This window comes from Meles meles, chromosome 2, assembly GCF_922984935.1.
Source record: "Meles meles chromosome 2, mMelMel3.1 paternal haplotype, whole genome shotgun sequence".
Lineage (NCBI taxonomy): Eukaryota > Metazoa > Chordata > Mammalia > Carnivora > Mustelidae > Meles > Meles meles.
The window spans coordinates 85,431,220-85,453,193 of record NC_060067.1 but is presented as its reverse complement, the minus strand read 5'-3'; positions in this window follow the sequence as shown (position 1 = coordinate 85,453,193).

Sequence of the window (21,974 nt, the reverse complement as noted above, 5' to 3'; positions counted from 1 at the left end):
AAAATAAATTTGCTAAATATTATGTCATTACCGAGTTTGAAATAGTAAAGACAGCAAGATATGAGGATTGAGGAAGTCATCCTACAACTTTGTTTTTGACCTTTAACTTCTATCAAAATATCATTTGTCTCATTCAATATTTTAGTCATTATTTCTGTTATTATTATTAGTTTACAGGATCTAAAGACCCTATCATTTTTTTAAAGATTTTATTTATATATTTATTTGACAGAGAGAGAGAGAGACAGTGAGAGAGGGAACACAAGCAGGGGGAGTGGGAGAGGGAGAAGCAGGCTTCCCAATGAGCATGGAGCCCAATGTGGGCGGAGCTTGATCTCAGGACCCTGGGATAATGACCTGAGTTGAAGGCAGATGCTTACCGACTGAACCACCCAGGCGCCTCTAAAGACCCTATTAATTAGCAAATGTTCCGAAGAGGAGGGTGCCTTATTTATTGTTAAACCTCACAAAAGCACCTTTGAACAACATCCTGTCATACAAAGATAAGAAAGGGATAGATAGCCTGATGAATGAACCCAGTCTAAGAGAGACTTAAAATAAAGGAACAGACTATTGATAGACATCTAGGCTCTTTCCATAGTTCGGCTATTATGGACATTGCTGCTATAAACATTCAGGTGCATATGCCCCTTCAGACCACTACATTTGTATCTTTAGGGTAAATACCCAGTAGTGCAATTGCTGGGTCATAGGGTAGCTCTATTTTCAACTTTTTGAGAGACATCCATACTGAATGGATAAAGATGATGTGAGATATAGATAGATAGATATAGATATATAAAATGGAATACTATGCAGTCATCAAAAAGAATGAAATCTTGCTATTCTCATATTATCTCTCTGATATGAGGAATTTGAGAGGCAGGGTGGGAGGTCATGGGGGGAAAGAAGGGAAAAAATGAAACAAGATGGGACTGGGGAGGGAGACAAACTATAAGACACTTAATCTCAGGAAAGAAACTGAGGGTTGCTGGGAGTAGGTGGGACAGATGGGGTGGCTCGGTTATGGACATTGGGGAGGGTATGTGCTATGGTGAGTGCTGTGAATTGTGTAAGACTCATGATTCACAGATCTGTACCCCTAAAACAAATAATATATTATATGTTAATAAAAAAATTTAAAAAATAAATAAAAGGACAGGCTTGATTTTTTTGTAGAATTTGGTAATGCATGGGATAAGTTGGGGAGTAAGAAATGGAATGAGAAATGCTCATGTTACCTGTCAAGGGTTACTGAGGAAGCCACTGAGATCAGTGAAACAAGTCAGATATGACCTTGCTTGAAGAGCTTGTGGTCCTTCTAAATGGACAAGTCCAACAAGGAGTTCTATGTACATGGAGAAGCCAACAATAGGGATAAAAATTTAAGAGTCCTCAGCATGCAAGAATAATACAATTCCAGAAAAATAGAAATGTATCAAGGAAGTTTAAAAGAAAATGCCAGATATATATAAACACAAGCTAATAAAGAAGTGGGATAGTTAGAGAAAGGAAACAAAAAAGAGAGGCAGATTAAAAAGGAAAGTAAGTGCAAATGTAAATGCAAAGACCATTTAGGAGCAAAGTGAGCCACGGAGACAAGTTAGGGAGCTGTTAGGGCACAGGCCACAGTGTCAGAGCCATGGAGGAATACATCTACTAAGAGACTAATGCTCCATTGAAAAAGAAATACCACACACGGAATGTGTTTGTGTTTTTATAGTTTAGACTGTCTGTAAAACATTTCTCATTACATTAATTTCCAGTGGAAAAAGTAATATACCTTTCAAAACATTAGATTTGTAAGTGCCCAGGAAAGTCTAATTTTTGCCATCCTCATCATGTCCTGTAATAAAAGATGAAAAAGGGGACTTTACAAGATGTTTAGAAATAGAATACGCAGTGAGGAGAAAATTTCCTTTTCCTTTTAAACAAATTTGAAAATGGGCATGCCTCCAACTAATAAAAGAATGTTTACTTCCAGCAGGCCTATCAAGAAGACATGGGTGCAGCCCTTGGCAAATGTACCAAGAAATCCCTTGTCTCAGGAATACTTCGTGTCAATACACTCCACTAATAAAACACAGGAAAACGTGCATGCAGAGAAGCACAAAACACTCAAAGAGGTGTGTGTTCCATATCCATTATTATCCCAAGAAGAGCCACTTCTACTTACAAGAAGTAAATTTATCAAAAGCAATCTCATTCATATCCATGACTCATCCATAAATGAGAATTAGAGATGCCATTAAAAAAAAAGGGGGACAGGGCTTATTTTTAATTCATACCAAATACATCATAAGTCATCACTCTATCAGTTGGCATTAGACATGAATTTTGGAAATTAAAAGAGATGACTGAGTTAGAAAAATTATTGAGAAAGCCTGCTTTCTGTATTGCAGGATAACCCATTTTCTTAATTAAAACCCTGATACCCACATGCAGTGACTGTATTATAAAGGACATGGGGTTAGAAAACAAGCCATCCAGTGTCACAGCCTGGTTTTACTCTAATCTGTGTGTAACCCTGAGCTAAGCCCTCTGTGTACAGTGTTTTAATGACAAGATGAGAATCAATCATTTTTCTTCTTTCTTAAAAAATAGACCTTTTTCAAGGAAATCTTACACAGAGCCCTAATTACTCAAATAGAGGCTCTGTCCTCCTCAGGTTGAGAGGACCACAAGCTACTAGATTTCCCCTCCTCCGCCCAACCCACCATGCTGACCTCAAAAGCTCCTCCACAGAATGCAAGAGTTCCTCAAGAAGGAATTTTTTCGTTTGCTCATTTATTCATGAAATCCTCATGAGCAAATCATTCCTTAAAAATCACTGGGTTAAATGACTTCTGAGTTCTTTTTGCTTGTTTGTTTGTTTGTTTGTTTTAAGATTTTATTTGTTTATTTGAGAGGGATAGAGTCCATGCACGAGAACTGGGGGAGGGGGTAGCTGAAGAGGGGGAAGCAAACCCCCAGCTGAGCAGGGAGCCCAATGTGGGGCTCAATCCCAGAACTTACTGAGCCTCCCAGGTGGCACCCCTGGCTTCTGAGTTTTAATTGGCTGTCAGCTTCTTATTTTTACTCAGACACCAAAGCAGAGGCCCCTTGTAAGTGCTTGATAGGCCCAGAGTCTTGTGCTTTCTTCTTCAGGGCGGGGGGAAATTGCTCTGCAGACAAGTAAGCACTGCTTCCATAAACTTTAATTATAAAATTTATCTCATTATGGCTGATTTTAAAGTTTTGTCCAGATAGTTGTAATTGTGTTAAAATTCTGTTGATTAAAGATGTACTTAGAGGAGTGCCTGGGTGGCTCAGCGGGTTAAGCCTCTGCCTTCAGCTCAGGTTATGATCTCAGGGTCCTGGGATCGAGCCCCGCATCCGGCTTTCTGATTGGCAAGGAGCCTGCTTCCCCTTCTCTCTCTGCCTGCCTCTCTGCCTACTTGTGATCTCTCTCTCTGTCAAATAAATAAATAAAATCTTTTTTTTTAAAAAAAAGATGTACTTAGAACCAGTGTGCAATTAGAAGTTTTAAGATGAAAGTTTTTCTTTAATTGCTCTTTAATACACTTTTAAATTTTGAGAACCTGGTCCCCTGCTCCCATCCCCAGGTAGTGAGACAGTTTTTATTGCTCTCGACTTGAGCTTGCCTTTCTGAAATCTCCCAAGTTTCCTAAACCTGAATCTATCACACAGAATATATGCGTTTGGATTCTTGTTTCCTCTCAACCCTGTCATTTCTTGAACAACGTTCGACTAGGCTGACAAACTAATCAGGGCTAATGAATTCATATACTCATATATAACACTTTCAGGGAGATATGAGAGTACTTTAAAATGAGCTTCAAGAGTCCAATCCAACTCAAAGAAGTGAATAAAAAGTGAAAATTCCATAAATCTTGGAAATTCAGTTGCACAGGTATTTTGAGCCATCGACAACTTTGGAAATTCTTGGAAATTTCATCACATATGCGATCACTGTTTCTCCTTAAGGCCCACCTCCACTTGAAGCTTGAGGATCTTTATAATATGAAGATCTTTTTCATTGGTATTTTTTTGTAAGGGAATCTGACCAGTCCCACAGTGGGCTTTCCTGTTTTCTTGATACTCCAAATACATAGAACCTGTATTTTCATCCTCAAATGGGCTTTTGTATCTAGAATTCTCTCTTACCTTCTCTATGACAACTTACTATTAACTAAGTTTGCCTAATTGCTATTCATATTAAACCAAGAGAGGATCAATTAAGAAGGGAATGACATATTACTACTGTCTCTAACTAGTGATAAATCATTTAGAATGAAATCATCCAGGAATTTTAAGTGGTCTTCACTATCACATATTCTATAAATTTACAGGATAAAACTGGATCAGCCATACTTGGTCTAATTATTGCAAATCTGTAGAGTTAACCCAAAAAAGAGTCAGAACTATTAGATATTAATCACATGCTTTCAAACTCCTGGAAGACTGTATTGTATTAGGATTTCCAATCTCATCATTGTGTAGCTCTTTACCACAGGCTCAAATGTGACCATCTCATTCTCCTACTTAAAATTCATTAACATAAGTTATGAGAACCTTCATAATCTAGACCTTGCCTATTTCTCCAGCAATATCACTTTCTACCCCTCCTTCTTCCTTCTCTATCTACTTGCTCTCTGTCATCAGGGGTACAGGTCTGTGAATCATTGGTTTTATACAACTTACCTGTTGGTAAACTCCCCTATAGGGTAAATAACCTGAAAAGAAGACCATGTTTTAATAAGCTACTTTGTATCTCAGCACTGAGTGTCATAAGTAGCATGCATTAAGGAATTAAAAACAAATGTTGCATAGACAAATGAATGAGATGACTTACACTTTACTTACCTTTTCCTGAATTTTAACCATTTCATGCATATATGTGTATATATATATACATATACACACACACATATATATAAATATATATACACATATATATTGATATACAGTATATATCCATAATGTATATAATGCATATGAAGTCAGTGCATGCATACAGATACTTATGAGTAATTTGTACATATATAAGTATATATACACACACAAGCACTCATACATATTTACGGGAACACACACACACACAAGAAATGTCACCTTCTCACCCTAGGTTTTATAAAATTTTCAGTTTATTTTGCATGTAACTGCAGTCTTTGTGTTTTATAACTTATAACCAAAGCAAAATGAAACTATAAAAGAGTCTTGGTTATATTTTTACAGGGGAAAAGTTTTAATTAAAAACACAACTGGCCTCAAAGAATGGAAATAGAATTTTGTTAAAGTTTGTCCCCCATGATGTATTTTAAAACTCAGTTTGTATGCATTCATTTAAAAATGTTTAGACCATCCTAAGCTAGGAAGGAGATGGCACAGAAACATCTGAAGGGCAGAGAAAAAAATGAACCATAGACTGCCCAAAGAACCTTAGTTTGGAGCTCTTCATGAAGAAACTGAAGAAAAGGCTTTGCCTGCAGAGCAGGCAGAGTGAAGGTTTCCATCATGTTACATCGTTTCTGTGTATAGGTCACTAGATCACAAGAGAGCCAGCTTTGGAAATTACTTATCAGTGCCAAAAGAACACTGTTCCAAAATTAATAATAAATTGCTTTAATATTTCTCCTTTCTATAAATTTACATTCATGCCATAGGTTTGGACCTATTTTTTGAAATACTCCTGCTAAGGAAAGTTACCAACCCCACAAACTGTTTGTGAGAGTATTAGAAGTGCCAATTGAAACAGGAATGCAATAACTTTGTGAAATCGCATTATCTGTCAAGTTCTAAAGCTTATTCAGGTGCTTACTTAAACCCTTGGAACCCACAGGGAAATGAACACGGGATGACTTTTCATTCAGGCTGCCACAACATTTCAGTAGTGAAACTCCATCCTGGTCTACCAGACACCAAAAATAAAGTTCCAGCAGTAAAACAAGTGTCAACAAACCTCATGCTTCTGTGCAGAAATAGCAGGTACTAATAAGGTAACATCAATACATTATAAATAATCCCTAGGACAGTCTCAAAAGGGGTCTACAGTATCAAACACGTGCAGCAGACAGAGAGTAAAGGCACCTCTGAGGCCATCCAGAAATGGCAAAGCAGAGTAGTTTATAGCAGAGGTTGTCTGAAATATACCCCTCAGCTCCAGGTGTCAACGGCCACACTTTGGAGGAAATCACCAAGACCTTTCACTGTTTGATGGGACAAGCAGACAACAGGAATGTCTCAGTGTCAGAGCTTTTAGTGAAAGAAATTAATATTCATCAACACATCTTAACTCAGTAGACAGTTTAAAAGTTGGAATGAAGCATGTCATTCAGGCTAGGAGGTCCTTGGTCCAAGTTAAACAAACTAAAGGAGAATGTCTGGTTTTAAGAATGCTTGTTCTATACCCTAATAGGACTATGCTTTCAACATTAGAAATACCCAGGTGCTAAATTAATCTTGTTATTTTATTTGAATGACTTAGTCAATGGGTAAATTTATTCAGATTAGAAAAACATGATATCAATATCTAGTGGCAAAAATGTATAAATGATGCTATTAGATACTTGTTTGTCTCTCTAGATTTTGGGTTACTTAACTGTATATCCTGTGTCTGAAGAGATATGTGCCTCACATATAACATGCATTCAACTTCATATTTGGTGAATAAATAGAGATTGGACAAACACATTTATAAATCTTATCAGAATGGCTAATAATACAAGAGACTGTCAAAGAGGCACCTGGCTGTCTCAATTGGTTAAGCATTTGCCTTGGGCTCCGTCATGATCTCAGGGTCCTGGGATCCAGTCTCATAGGTCTTTTCTGATCAGTGGGGAATCTGCTTCTCTCTCTCCCTCTCCCTGCCCCTCCCCACTGCTCCTTTTCTCTCTCTCTCAAATAAATAAATAAAATCTTAAAAAAAGAGAGAGAGAGAGGCTGCCAAAAAGAAAGTTTTCATCAATTAACAAACAATTTAAGGAAATAAGAATTTTTAATTTGTTAATCGATTATCCTTTACCAAAGAGTAAACACTTTTTAATAAAAATTAGCATACAGTGATGTCAGCACATCAGCAAAAACTTCAGAATAAGGAATTGGAAACTCTGTCTCTCCATAAAGCAATTTTTAAAAATTGGCAAAACTGTCAGAATCAAATTTTCATACCTTGAAATTAACCAAAGTCTTGAAGTTCCCAGTGCCTGAAAGAAGAGAATGGACCTCAATCACAAAGAACTATAATTATCTCTTCTGACCCAATGACCCAAAGACAGCACAAAGGTTTGTCTTTATTTAACTTACTGGAACTGACCACTATATATATATATATATATATATATATACATATATATATATATATATATGTATATTTAAGATTTTATTTATTTATTTGAGAGAGAGCAAGAGCAGGGGGAGGAGCAGAGGGAGAGGGAGAAGCGACTCCCCAGTGAGCAGGGAGCTCAATGCAGGACTGGATCCCAGGATGCCGGAATCATGACCTGAGCCAAAGGAACCCCTTAATCGACTGAGCCACCCAGGTGCCCCATGCTACCTTATTTCTAAAGCCTATTTCTACTCCCCCGGGAATTTGTCAAGAATATTTACAGCTGAGGTGATAAATAACAGTGAGGCAAATAATAGCCTAAACATAAAGCCTGGAGGAAAGGCTGGGAATGAGATGTCCATATGGGCTTTGAAAATCTTCAACATTTTTCTGGGAATCTAGAAATTCATGCACATATTTATGGCTGTGCACACGCTCAGGAAAGACCTGAGAAGGCCCTAGACTGTCATGTCCTAATAACCGTAAAGCTCTAAAAAAAAGTAGGAAGTATAGGCTAAGGTACAATTTAAACCTGCCTGGATGAGTACTGATCTTGTGGCCAACACATACAGAGACCCTTGTGAATTAATGGAAGATTGTTTTGGTCTAGATGTGTAAAGAAATCTCAAAAAATAAAATTAACATAAGAAGAGTGAGATATGTACAGTAAAACTACAAAAAGTTGTTGAAAGAAATTAAAAGTAATCTAAATAAATAGAAAGAGCTTCCATATATATAAATGGGAAGAGTTTAATACTGTTAAGATGGCCATACTCTCCAAATATCAGACTTTGCAGATTCAAGGTCATCCATGTCAAAATCCCAACTGCTTTTATTCATAAGTTGAGGAGCTGATCCTAAATTCATGTATAAAAGGACACAGAATAGCCAAAGCAATCTTTAAAAAGAAATCACTAAAAATGACAGTTAGCCTTATGCTGAATGTTTAAAATATCTTATCTGAGTCAGCAGGGAATAACAATAAGGAGCAATGGCTCAAAGGATCACAGTATTGTCTTCTGTATGTAGATTTTGCTTTCCCTTTTATTTTATTTTTTTTAAGATTTATTTATTTATTTGAGAGGGAGGGAGAGAATGCTGGTGCGTGTGCACAGGAGAGTGGAGGGAGGGGCAGAGACAGAGAAGAGCCCTACCCAGGCATTCAATCTCAGGACCCTAAGATCTTGACCTGAGCTGAAACCAAGAGTCAGAAACTTAACTGACTAAGCTTCCCAGGCACCCCTTTGCCTTCCCTTTTAAATGAAGAAGTGCTATGAAATTATAAATTTCAGTTCTATTGTATAAAGTTAATCTGTTCAAAAATCTCATTTATGGATGCCTATGTTGCTCAATCAGTTAAGAGTCTGCTTTTGGCTCTGGTCATGATCTTGGGGTCCTGGGATGGAGTCCCAACCAGGGTTCCCTGCTCAGCAGAGAGCCTACTTCTCCCTCTGCTCTTCCCCTGCTATGCTCTCTCTTTTTCTCCCAAATGAATAAGTAAAATCTTAAAAAAAAAATCTCACTTATACCCATTTTTCCTTCCAAAAATAGTACAGATGTTATGGTATATGGTACATATTCTTCCTCTGCATTATGCTGAATGGTGTTGATGTTTCCTTTTCCTTTTTCTTTTTTCCTTTAGACTTCATTTATTTAATAATTTTAGATAGAGTGCACAAGTGAGTAAGTGGGGGGAGGGGCAGAAAGGGAGGGAGAGGACAAGCAGACTCCCCGCTGAGCAAGGAGGCCCATGTGGGACTCCATCTCAGGACCCTGAGATCATGACCTGGCCAAAACCAAGAGTCTGACATTCAACGGACTGAGTCATGCAGGCACTCTTGGTGCTGATGTTTTCTTAATATTTCTTCATAAAAATAAAATCCTCGATTCTCAAAATGAAAGTAGAGGGAACAGATAATTCCATCCAAAAGACGAGCCAAAATTAGAAATGAGAACTTCACCCATCTCTGTTTTCAAAATATGATTAGATAATTTTTTCCTTCCTTCTTCCCTTTTTTCTTTTTTTTTCTTTTTTTTTTTTGGCCTTTTTTCCCCCTGTGTGAACAAAGCAAAATGAAAATTTGTACGGATGCTTACTATGGCACTAGGAAAGGCAGCTATGCCTATAAAATGACTTCAGTATTTAAATATTGGTGTTTCACAACCAAGTTAAAATTATAGCTATTGTGAAGTTAATGTCTATTTATTATATTAGGACACATGAGCAATTAATTCCTAAACTACTATGATGATGTCATATCATTTTTAAAGTACAAGGCCCTAATAATCAATTATTAATTCAGTGTGCTTGTATATGTTTATTTTTCCATAGGCCAGGGCCTTAAAAATCAATTGCAAATGGACTTCAGTTTTCTATATCCCCACTTACCCAGGTTGTTATTTATAAAACTGATACTGCATCTCTCTTGGAAGCACCCTGTTCCCATTTTGAGGAGTACATCTGGCAATATTTTTTGTATATTCATCTAAAGTAGCACACACTCTGGGAGCTGGTAATTTTTCACTGGGCAGAGATGGTATTTTTCATGCCTACCAAGCTAAATATAACAAGAAATTACGGAATCAGGCAAAGGTGTAATGTTGGCAGAAATTTCCAGTTTTAGTTACATCATCTAAAAGCTTTCAAAATTATCAACTTACATATTCCTCTATCAGGGTTCTCCTTGTTTCCATAATCCCATCAGCAGACATCTTGGCAGGTAAGATGAACAGAAGCATGGAAAGTCAGGCAATGAGCATTGGAAAAATCTTAAGAGAGATAAATCTTGTTTCACAACTTTCTTTTTCTGTTCCCCTTACCACCTCCCTGCACCAACCCTCCAGGCCCACTAGGCTTTAATTTTACACAAGCAGAAGCTTCTTCTCGAAGAAAAGCCTAGTGTTTTGTTTTGTTTTGTTTTATGATAATATGAAGAGTTTGTTGAAACCATGGAAAATAAGTAAAGGATAAGTACTGTAATAAAAATACCCAGAGTTACTTTCAATAGTGTATTAAAAGAATACAGGAAATAAAGCTGTGTCATAACCTAAGAGAAAGCAAAATTAAGAACACATTATATTTGCAATAGTCAGAAGTTATTCTGACTTCTAAACAAAAAAACTAGTTAAAAAATACTTTCTAGCAGATTCTTAGTGTCTGGATAGAAACTCTGAAAAAGAACAAAGAGTTATTTTCTTAAAGCTTTAATTCCAATAGTTGGTAATAATAGCTACAATAATTGAGGAAAACTCAAATACACATTGCACTGATTTTTTTCAATCTTCACTGAATCCTTTTAAAATATCTTTTGTTTTAAACATCTGGTGAATACAGACAAGTATCCTGAAATTTCAAATGAATTATGCCTATCGGGAAATGGGAAAGACATGTTCAATGTGCTATTTTTCCTCTCAAAATGTGACTATAAATTATGGGCAGAGTGTAAGGATTTAATTATTAATTAACATGCCAAAGCTTACCAGCTTGCCTGTTCACAATTATTTAGTGTCTCACTTGCTCTGCCCTGAATCACGGGTCTGTAAAGGCTGGATACACATTTCCTAGGCAGGTTTGCTGGAAGAGAAATCAGATTTAGGTTCAACTGGTGAGAAGAATGTCAGTAAGATTCTGAAAGTGGAAGGGAAACACATCCTCACTTTCCGCCTGCAGTGCTGCCGTTTTTGCGGTATCTAGTGCACCTGGGGGAGTGCAGTAGCCTCTGTTCTAGAAATCATCCACCCACTGACTTGCTTCAGACAGTTGTGGGTAACAGCAGTGGTTACTTCCAGTGACAGACTAGGACAACAACATTACCTTCTGGATTACCTGAAGCTAAGCAAAACCTCAGAGCTACTTGTTGTGTTCACTTACATTTGATTCAACAACCCTCCCACCAACTTTGGAAGTATCTAACTCCCTGTGTTAATCAGATAACTGTATTAAACCTCTTCCTTCTTGAAAGTGTTTTTTGTCATTACGACTGAACTTTGAGTAGTAACAGTAGCATGCAAATGAATGCTCATCTTGAGAGATTTCTACCTTTATTCTAATGAGATGCCATTGCTCAAGATATTTTTAGCACGATGGCCTAAATAAGTGTCTCAATCTTCCGGTAATGTTGATTGGAGTGTCAAAATTCCGTCATTTCAGAATGGATTTGATTTAACAGCTAGAAGCTGTTTGAATTTAAGGTTAGGTAAGGCAAGTACTTTTTATAGATTGAATTATGTCCCCCCAAAATTCATATTTTGAAGTTCTAACCCCCAGTATCTCAAAATGTAACTGTATTTAGAGATAAGGACTTTGAAGAAGTAATTAAGCTAAAATGAGGTAATTTAGGTGGATCTAATTCAATGGGACTTGTGTCCTTGTAAGAAGAGATTTGGAAACAGATATATACAGAGGGAAGACCATGTTTAGGGAGGAGGAGACAGCCATCTACAAGTCAGAAGACAGAAACCTTAGGACATACCTACCTTGCCAATACCCTGGTCTTGGGATTGTATCTTCCAGAGCTGTGACAAATGAATTTCTGTTGTTAAGCCACCTAGTGTGTGATTTTGTTGTGGTAGCTCTAGCACTAATCCAATACTATTTTGGATATGAAATATATGTGAGTGTAAGACATTAGATTTCATTCTAGAAAGAGTCTCACAAGATGTCTCTAAGGATAATTCTAAGAGAAGTCTATAGGTGTGTATTAAGGAAAGACCATGATGTATACGTACACCTCCCAAGGTGTATTCTTTTGTCAGGAATAGCATTCATTTAAATGACATTATACAAAATTTATTTTAAAGTCCTGTTTATACCACTGAAAGTTTGTATGAAGAAAATACACATGCAAATAAGATTTACATTTACATCAATAGATAGATGGATAGACAGACATATAACATAAATTACCATATCACCATTCATGGAATACAGGGACAAGTACTAAACCAACATTTTTAAATTAGCTAATCACATTAGAAAACCGGGAAAAATATTGGACAGAACCCTGTAAGCTGCTCCACAATTGCAAAAATGTAAACCAAAGGGTCATAGCTGTCTTTTTCATTTCGTGAAGCAAAAAATATAGCATGCTGTCCTTCAGCATATCATTTGATATTACTCTAAAGACAGACTATTGAAAAGAGTGTTCTGACCACCTATGTTCTTATAAAGAAAAAACAGAGAACTTGACCTTGTAAGGTATGGGATTTTGACAGCATTGCAATTTGTGAGATATGAATATATTTTTAAAACATATATTTTTAAGAATATATTTTTAAGACAAGATAGATAACCCATCCATCAAGTACAAAAGAGTGAAAAATAACTGTAATACACTGGCACAATTCAAAATCGATCTAATCATTGTTGTTTCATTTCTTTTAGTTGGTCTTCCCTTTGTGGCTGCAATTTAAATATTATTTTCAGAACAAGTACTACATTTGCATGATTCACAAATAAGTATAAAAAGGCATGCAAAGCTTTTCTACCATCACTGTATCATCTCACATCATTGCAAGAAGAAAGGTGAATACAGTACAGTAAGATTTGGAGGAATGGGGAGGGAGAGAGGGCCCATACGCACATAACTCTTACTACACTATACTGTTATAATTATTCTATTTTAATGTTAGCTATTGCTGTTAATCTCTTACCATGCCTAACTTATAAATCAAACTTTATCATAGGTATTTATTTATGTATAGGAAAAAACATAATATTCATAGGGTTTGGTTTCATCTGCAGATTCAGGCATCCACTTGGATCTTGGAACATAACCCCCCATGGATAAGAAGGGGCTACTGAACTTCCCTGTGATAGCCCCAAGTGACTATTGGACTTTTAATTCCTAACCTCACACTATTTCCTACCCAGAGAAGACTATTTAGTCCACTCCCACTTAAAAATAGAGCCAGTGGTCAAGAACATTATGGTTCATTCCAAGTAACATCCCAGATGTTATAAAGGGAGTTTACTTCATTGTCAAATTGCCATTTGTTGGGCTGTGCAACTTTATTCTTTATCCATGAAAGCTCAAATTTCCCTAGTTTTGCCAACTGGGTTGCAAATACATTTTAACACACTCAATATTGTACCAAAAAGAAGAATAGAGAATTTGGTGAATTTATCTGTATCTATGTTTTAAGATTTATTTATTTATTTATTTATTTATTTGACAGACAGAGATCACAAGTAGGCAGAGAGGCAGGCAGAGAGAGAGAGGAGGAAGCAGGCTTCCTGTTGAGTAGAGAGCCCGATGCGGGGCTCGATCCCAGGATCATGGGATCATGACCTGCGCCGAAGACAGAGGCTTTAACCCACTGAGCCACCCAGGCGCCCCTCTGTATCTAAGTTTTAGTGTAATAGGTCTTCCTAGTGGTATATAATGATTAGCCTTTATTTTAGATCATTGTTGGCCCATACTGTAACTATCCTCCTTCCCTTTGTGAAGCACTACTTGATGAGGTAACTATGTGACCTTATACCTCACCAGATATAGGAATTTCCAATGAAGACAGTTATGTCTCTGCTCCAATGTAGTTAATCTAAAAGTCCCTCAAGTTTTAGGTGTTAGTGATGGCAAAACCCCATATTATGTCATCCAGACCATCCCTTGGCAAGACTCATTTCAACAGTATTTGATGTTTGCTTTTCTATTTTGTCCAGTCCTATTGACTTCAACATTTTAAAATTTAAAAGGCACACTGGGGAATCCCAAAATTTTCTTCTCAAAGCAAATCAGCAGATTATAAAACTGAAAAATGTAAGAACCTTTTTCCCTAAATCCCAAGAGACAAAAATGTTCTGTTTCCAGCAAAGAAAAAAATGTTTATTTGTATTTCTCCTAGAGATTTCAATCAAATATGTTTAATTGCTGAATATTTTTGGTACTAATCATAATATCTGTTACTTGTTACATGTAAGTATGAATTGACATCAATATTCTGGAAATTACTCTGTTGACAAACCTACCTGAAATGGCCCTTTTGGTGTCACATTGGGAAAATGGTCAACACAGCTAGATTGGAACACTGAGATCAAAGTTTTTTGTTTGTTTGTTTTTAAAGATTTTATTTATTTGTCAGAGAGAGAGAGCACAAGCAGAGGGAGCTACAGGCAGAGGGAGAATCAGGTTCCCCAAGTAAGGACCTCCATGCAGGGACTTGATCCCAGGACCCTGGGATCATGACCTGAGCCAAAGGCAGACACTTAACTCACTGAGCCACCCAGGTGCCTTGATACCAAAGCACTTGCTTTCAAGGCACAGCACTGAACTGCTGGAATATTGGGCACATAATAGCAGTGACAGTCCCAGAGATCACAGACCCACCATCAAGTCGATACTACAAAATAATCAGACAGGATAGAAGCTGACTTAGAATCCCTAAGAAAGCTGGAAATCCTGACCACCCAGTTTTTATTAGTGCTGATACTATACAAAAGGCACATGTAAATTAAGTCAGAACTCAGAAATGCTGCATTTGTATCTACAGACTTTTAGCAATAAAAGCTGCTTTATTTCTGACTCTAACTTAATGACCCTACTTAATGATTTAGGACTAGATATGTGAAACATACATAATACCACTTTATGATTTCTGCTTCTGATAATGGCCGAGTAGTGTGCTGCAGACTAATCTTCTGCCAAGAGTAACTAGAAAAGCTGGAAAGTATTTTAAATTTGTTTGGAAATACTGGACCACTATTAATGCAGTAGCAATTTGAGGGGCCATGATTATAGGGGAGAAATAAAGAAAGCTCAGAGAAGTAAGGCTGATATTTTGGTCCATTCTAAACAGTTTTCATATGCCTTTTGGTAAAAATATATATGCATTTCTCTCAAGTTTATACCTAGGATTAGAATGATGTGTCACAGAGTATTTATATCTTCATTTTGGTAAACAGTGCCAAAGTTTTCAGAAATGGTTGTATAAATTTATACTCCTACAAGGAATGGAAGAGAGTTCTGTTTGCTCTATATTCAGCTAACACTTGGCATTCAGACACTTGTATTTATCATAAGAAAACATTAGGACAGTAAAAACATATAAACAAGAACAAAAGAATGGAAGATAGTTGCAATGCACATATCTGATGACAAACTTAAACATAGAATATATAAGGAATTCCTACACATCAATTAAAAAATGCAGATAATGAGAAAAAATGGTACAAAAGACTTGAATATGCACTTTACAAAATAGAATATCCTAATTGATATTTTCATACTAAAAAGTGCTCAATTTCATTACCCATCAGAGAAATGCAAGTGAAATCCACAGTAAGATACCTCCATGCATATCAGAATCTTTACTATTAAATTGAGAAAATACCAAGTTTTTATATCAAAATAGCAAGTTTATCTTCAAAATGAGGATGGATAAACTCTACAAAATTATTTCACTAGCCAAATATGGGATATTTCTCACCATTAAAAAACATAACTGATGGGTCACCTGGGTGGCTCAGTGGGTTAAGCCTCTGCCTTCAGCTCAGGTCATGATCTCAGGGTCCTGGGATAGGGTCCTGGGATCGAGCCCCGCATCAGGCTCTCTGCTCAACAGGGAGCCTGCTTCCCTATCTCTCTCCGCCTGCCTCTCTGTCTACTTGTGATCTCTGTCTGTCAAATAAATAAATAAATAAGCCTTATAAAAAAAGATAACTAATAAGAATACATCACAACACATTTTTTTAAAAATTCATGAATCCATTAAATGACAGAGAAATGGTGAGAATGAATTTAATAAAGGATTATCAAAGCATATTAATGCCATTCAATGAAAGTATGTTGGGGAACAGAACACAAATTCAACATATCATCTTATACATAACTTAATGAATTGCTTTTACAATTGAAAGCACTGGCAAGCATTACTTTAACCAAGTAATCAAACCGAGTCACCAAAAAATGGAATGAAGGAACGTCGACATAATACAACAAGTACACAGTATTACCTAACTATTGCAAATTCTTGACGAAACTCTTTAGTCTGGATCTAACCATTAGGATACAATTCCCCAAGTCCAAAATATAAGATGTTTTATAAGACACCTAACTTTTTAAATGACAAAGTCACAAAAGACATACAAAGGTAAATGACTGTTCCAAACTAAAGGAAAGTAGGTACATGAAAAACAAATGCAATATATTGACACTGGTTATATTCTAAATGGAGCATTGTTGGAAAAAATCACAGAAATCGTAGAATGGACTACATTTCTAAACTATATTACTGAATCAATGCTAAAAATAATGTTCTTGTTTATACCGATGCTATGGTTATAGAGAATGTCCTTGTTCTTAGGATATGCAAACTAAATATTCAGAGTGAAATGTCATGATATCTGCAAATTATTTTCAAATGATTCAGCAAGAACAAAAAAAGCATAGGGCACCAGGGTGTCTCAGTCAGTCAAGAGTCTGCCCTCAGCTAAGGTCATGATCCCAGGGTTCTAGGTTCGAGTCCCACGTAGGGCTCCCTGTTCAGTGGGGAGCCTCTCTCCCTGCCTCTGCACCTCCCCCCTGCTTGTACTCTCTCTCTCTCTCAAATGAATAAATAAAATATTTTTTAAAAAAAGAACAAAAGCATAGGTGGATAGATGGACAGACCAACAGAAAAACATTAGTAGAGAAAGAAAATGCATCAAACTGTTAAAAACAGATCAACCTAGGTTAGAGATATATTTTGTTGTGCTATTTTCAAATCTCTAGGCTTGAATATTTTCAAAATAAAGTTGGAGAAGAATAGAGGGAAAAGACATTTCTTTTTTTTTCTTTTTTTTTTTTTTAAATTTGTTTATTTGTTTATTTACAGCATAACAGTGTTCATTGTTTTGGCATCACACCCAGTGCTCCATGCAGTACATGCCCTCCCTATTACCCACCACCTGGTTCCTCAACCTCCCACCCCCCCTGCCCCTTCAAAACCCTCTGGGTGTTTTTCAGAGTCCATAGTCTCTCATGGTTCATCTCCCCTTCCAGTTTCCCTCAACTCCCTCTCCTCTCCATCTCCCCATGGGGAAAGGACATTTTAGATAACAAGAGCAACAAAACCTTTGTAGAGGATTCAGTACCAGAAGAGATATATTAAAGTAAATACTAAAAGAAGTTCTTCAATTAGAAGAAAAATGAATCACAATTGGAAGTACAGAGATGAAGAAAGGAATACAAAACAATAAAAGGGTAAATATTTGGTAATTATGAATGAATACTGGTCTTATAAAACCACCCTAATAAGATGTGGAATTTGAATTATTAGAGAATATTAAAATACAAGAAAAGAATAAAACAAAAGGCAGGAGGTAAAAATGGACTTCAAATGTTCGGAGGTCCTCACATTGCCCAAAACTTTAATTTATATAAGTCACAATGCTTTTTGTACACCCATTAGCAACAACAAAAAGAATAGCTAGAGAGCATATAATTCTCAGCCAAATGAAGAAGAAAGAATGGAATAGCAACAACAATAGCAACAATAAATACTTAATTCAAAAAGAAGAGGGAAAGGAGAGAAGAAATGATGTAGACCAGATGGGGCAAATAGAAAACAATTAATTACATGGTAGACTTATACCCACATATTTTAAATGTGAACAGTCTTAAGGACTCCAAATAAAAAGCCAAGATTGTCAGTCTAGGTACCGTCAGTTTTAGGAAGTTCTCTATAGAAAATCAAAGCCTAATTTACAGGCCTTTCCTATAGTAATCAGAACACCAATGAGAGAAAAGAGAGAGGATGGTCAGAAGAAAAAGTGATTATATAGTAGTTAATATTTCTTATAACAGATTTTCCAATGGCATTTTTACAATTTTATAACTTTCTAGAATAATGACTATGTCTGCATACATGTCATCAGTTGTAATTAAAAAAAAAAAGGGCAATTTATTTTAATCTCTTTTTGTGAATTTGGAAATGGCATACACGCCTCTGTAGAAAGTCTGGGGTTTTCAGATCGAAATCTACAGAGATTTTTTTAAAAATATGAAATAAACAACAGGTTTCATTTGAAATGCTCAACAGTTTCAATGCCTTTAAACTGATAACATACTGATTATATTTAAATAGTGTGGGGATGCCTGGGTGGCTCAGTTGGTTAAGCATCTGCCTTTCGTTCAGGTCATGATCCCAGGATCCTGCGATGGAGTCCCCAGGGCTCCTTGCTCAGTGGGGAGTCCACTTCTCCCTCTGCCTGTCACTCCCCCTGCTTGTGCTCTCTCTAAATAAATAAAATCTTTTAAAAAATAAATATATAAAAATAAATGAATAGTACAAAAATAGTGGAGTTTAATTTAAAAATCCCTTAAAAATATTGTTTTTTAAAAATAAATATCACAGCTAATTATAAAAAAAAACTTTGAAATGACAATTTTTGTGACTATTAGTTAAGTCACAGATGCTCATCCATACTTTATGTCTGTCACTGAAAAAAATCAGTTATTCTTAGTAATAACAAACTTCCCCTTATTAAAAATGTAATAATACCCAAGATGAACTGTTTTAAATTCCAATGTTAAATGTAGAGAAAATAGTAATAATTTCCTTTAAACATAGAAGCATAGAAAATTCTACTTTGTTAATCCAAGAACACCAAGAGCCCAAAACAAACTTAAAATTATAAGTCTTTTTAGTCAATAGTATCTTGAATCAAATTTTCCATTTTCCTCCTCTTTCCCCTGATTTCTTTGTTGCAATTTTGTATGTTTGTGATCTAGAAAATTGCTCTTAGGATAGAAAATAATATAATCCAGAATGAAACTGCTATTGACCACAATTCCACATTTTCTGTCATAGACGTATATATAAAATAAAACTTTAAAACTATTTTTTAGAAACTGTGAACTTTCAGATAAATCATGAAGAATTATTTATCTCAAAGCTTCCAGAGTTATTCTAAAATTCATGTTATAACATACATCTTTTATTTCAAACCATTTTCTTATAAACTTTATTTTTAAGTAAACTGTATGCCCAAAGTGGGGCTTGAAGTCACTCCTCCTAGACTGAGTCACATGCTCTACCAACTGAACCAACCAGGCATCCTTGTTACATTTTAAAACTTTACATTTAAATGACTATAAATTAGAAGTCATCAGGAATTAAAATATAATCTTTGGTCTTGTTTCATATGGGCCTACAATGAATAGAACTAACTTTTTTTCTTATGATTATGATAATGATAAAAATTAGTTTTAAGTAACACTGGACAATATTCAAAATGTTTCTAACTACTTTATTTGGCCCTCACAATAACCTTGTGACTAGGAAGAAGTAAAAGGACAATTCCCACCATTTTATAGATAAAGAAATAAAGCTCTAAGAAATCTAAATAAATGTATGTTAGGTGGTTATTGATGAGTTAACCTGAAGTAAGACAAATTATTTGTTTATTACCCAACATATATTAAGTACTGCCAGTGTTCAAGATCATTCATTGTTTGGAAGTACTTCATATAGTCACATGTTTTATTGTTGCTATTATTGCATGTAATGGTGATGGCAATGTGCATGCACACATACCCACAGAAGAAGAGAAAAGAGGGAAATAAAAGTCAGATAAAAATGATAAAAATAAAGATTACCTAAAGAAGAATTTCACACGACAAGAAGTCCAAATATCATAGCCAAGAAGAGAAAAGTCTTTTTGAAGAAATAAAAGTAGCTAACTGGAAATCCAAAAAATTAGAAAGAAGGTCATTTACATCTTTGCTAATAGAGTCCATTTTGCTAAACTATAAAACAATTTGAGGAAACTAGGAAAATCTTGCTACCAATAAAAATATTTTGTAGATAATAAATTACTATTAATGGGAAATGCATAACCAAGGATTGTAACATTTTAAGTGGAATATTACTTGGGATTTTTGAGGAAAATGGAAGCATTTGAAAAGCAGTTATTAAAACACACACACACACACTGAATTCAAGTTTGGAATATATTTCTACATTAAAATGCCATTTTTCATACAACCTATTTATTCCCTAACATAATGATAACATGAAGACAAATAGGTATAGGTAGATATATCTTAATAATATAGATAATCTTTTTTTTTTAAGATTTTATTTATTTATTTGACAGAGAGAGATCACAAGTAGACAGAGAGGCAGGCAGAGAGAGAGAGAGGGAAGCAGGCTCGCCGCTGAGCAGAGAGCCTGATACGGGACTCGATCCCAGGACCCTAAGATCATGACCTGAGCCAAAGGCAGAGGCTTAACCCACTGAGCCACCCAGGCGCCCCTATAGATAATCTTTTCAATTCCAATTCACTTACAGTCTTATGGTATCCTAATACAATGTTTCAATTCTACAATAAGTTCAAAAAAACAATTCGGGAAATTTTGACTATTCCTAAATTTCTCTGTGAAATTATCCTTCAGTAACCTTGCATGAGGGCCAGTGAAGTTAGACCAAGAAAAAATTACTGAGACTACTGATGCTAATGCATTTGGTCTCTGTTGCACAGGCTGTTATTGTGAAAGTGGATTATTACCATGAGCTGAGTTCAAGTCTGGAAGAGCCAGTTAATGGATTATATCATAGTGGCTCAAAGAATCATTTTGCTACAGTGTTAACATATAAAAGGACATGCTTGATTTGCAGAAAAATTAAAGTGCATGGATAAAAATAATGAGGATAATACTGAAAATAGCACCTACCTACTCTCAGTGACTTTAGGTCTTATCAGGCCATCCCTAGCCACTCTGATAACCTCTTACCAAAAGGCTCAGGTAACAAGCTACCCTCTCACAGTTTACTAAATGTTCCCTACTTGGTATTCCCACTTCACCACCCTAGATATAACTAAGCTTCATCAGTAGTAACTTTTTCTATGCTACTAGACTCATATAACCTGTAAAATATTTTTCTAGATTACACAGTTACATAATTATCAGTAGCTTTAAGCTGACTGTGCTTAAGCATTGTGTTTATATTATATATCTTTCTAGATTTATATCTAAATTTAGGCTCTAAGCAGATGTCATGCTAATAAATGATTTCTAATCAGGGGAAGTTTCTCTTTTAAACACGTGATCTTTTTTCCAAAAGCAAAAGTGTGGAAAGGGACACGTATAGTAAGGAAGAAGGGAAAACATCATATAGGGATTATCCAGATGAACCAAAATAAGAAATAATGGAAACTTCATCTATTAGAGTGCCAGATCTAGGGTTTTACCACTTAGTATGCTGAGCATCTGTTCTTTGTGTGTGAATACATGTTAAATGAATATCAAATGGTATGTCATATCAAGAAACAATGGTGACTACTATTGAAGGACCTATGAGAAAGGGAAAAATTATATATGTATATGTATTCATATTATATATATTCATTTACTTTACAGTATCATCAATTAAATTTAACTATGTCAATGATAAATACCTAACTTTAAAAATGCCATAATTATGTGTATCATTGCACATATCAGATTAAAATACACATATTTCATTTGATTTACCACCAAGATGTGTCCTTTATTGACCTGTATGTAGCTTGATGTACAATTTATAACTTTCTGTTTTAGTTATGAACACTGCCAATGTCCATAATTCATTTGTTGAACATTCCTGAATTTTGTTTTTCTTTTTATTTGGTGTTTTTGAGAATTTTTTCATTATGTATCAGTTTTAATCCACTTAAAGCTAAGT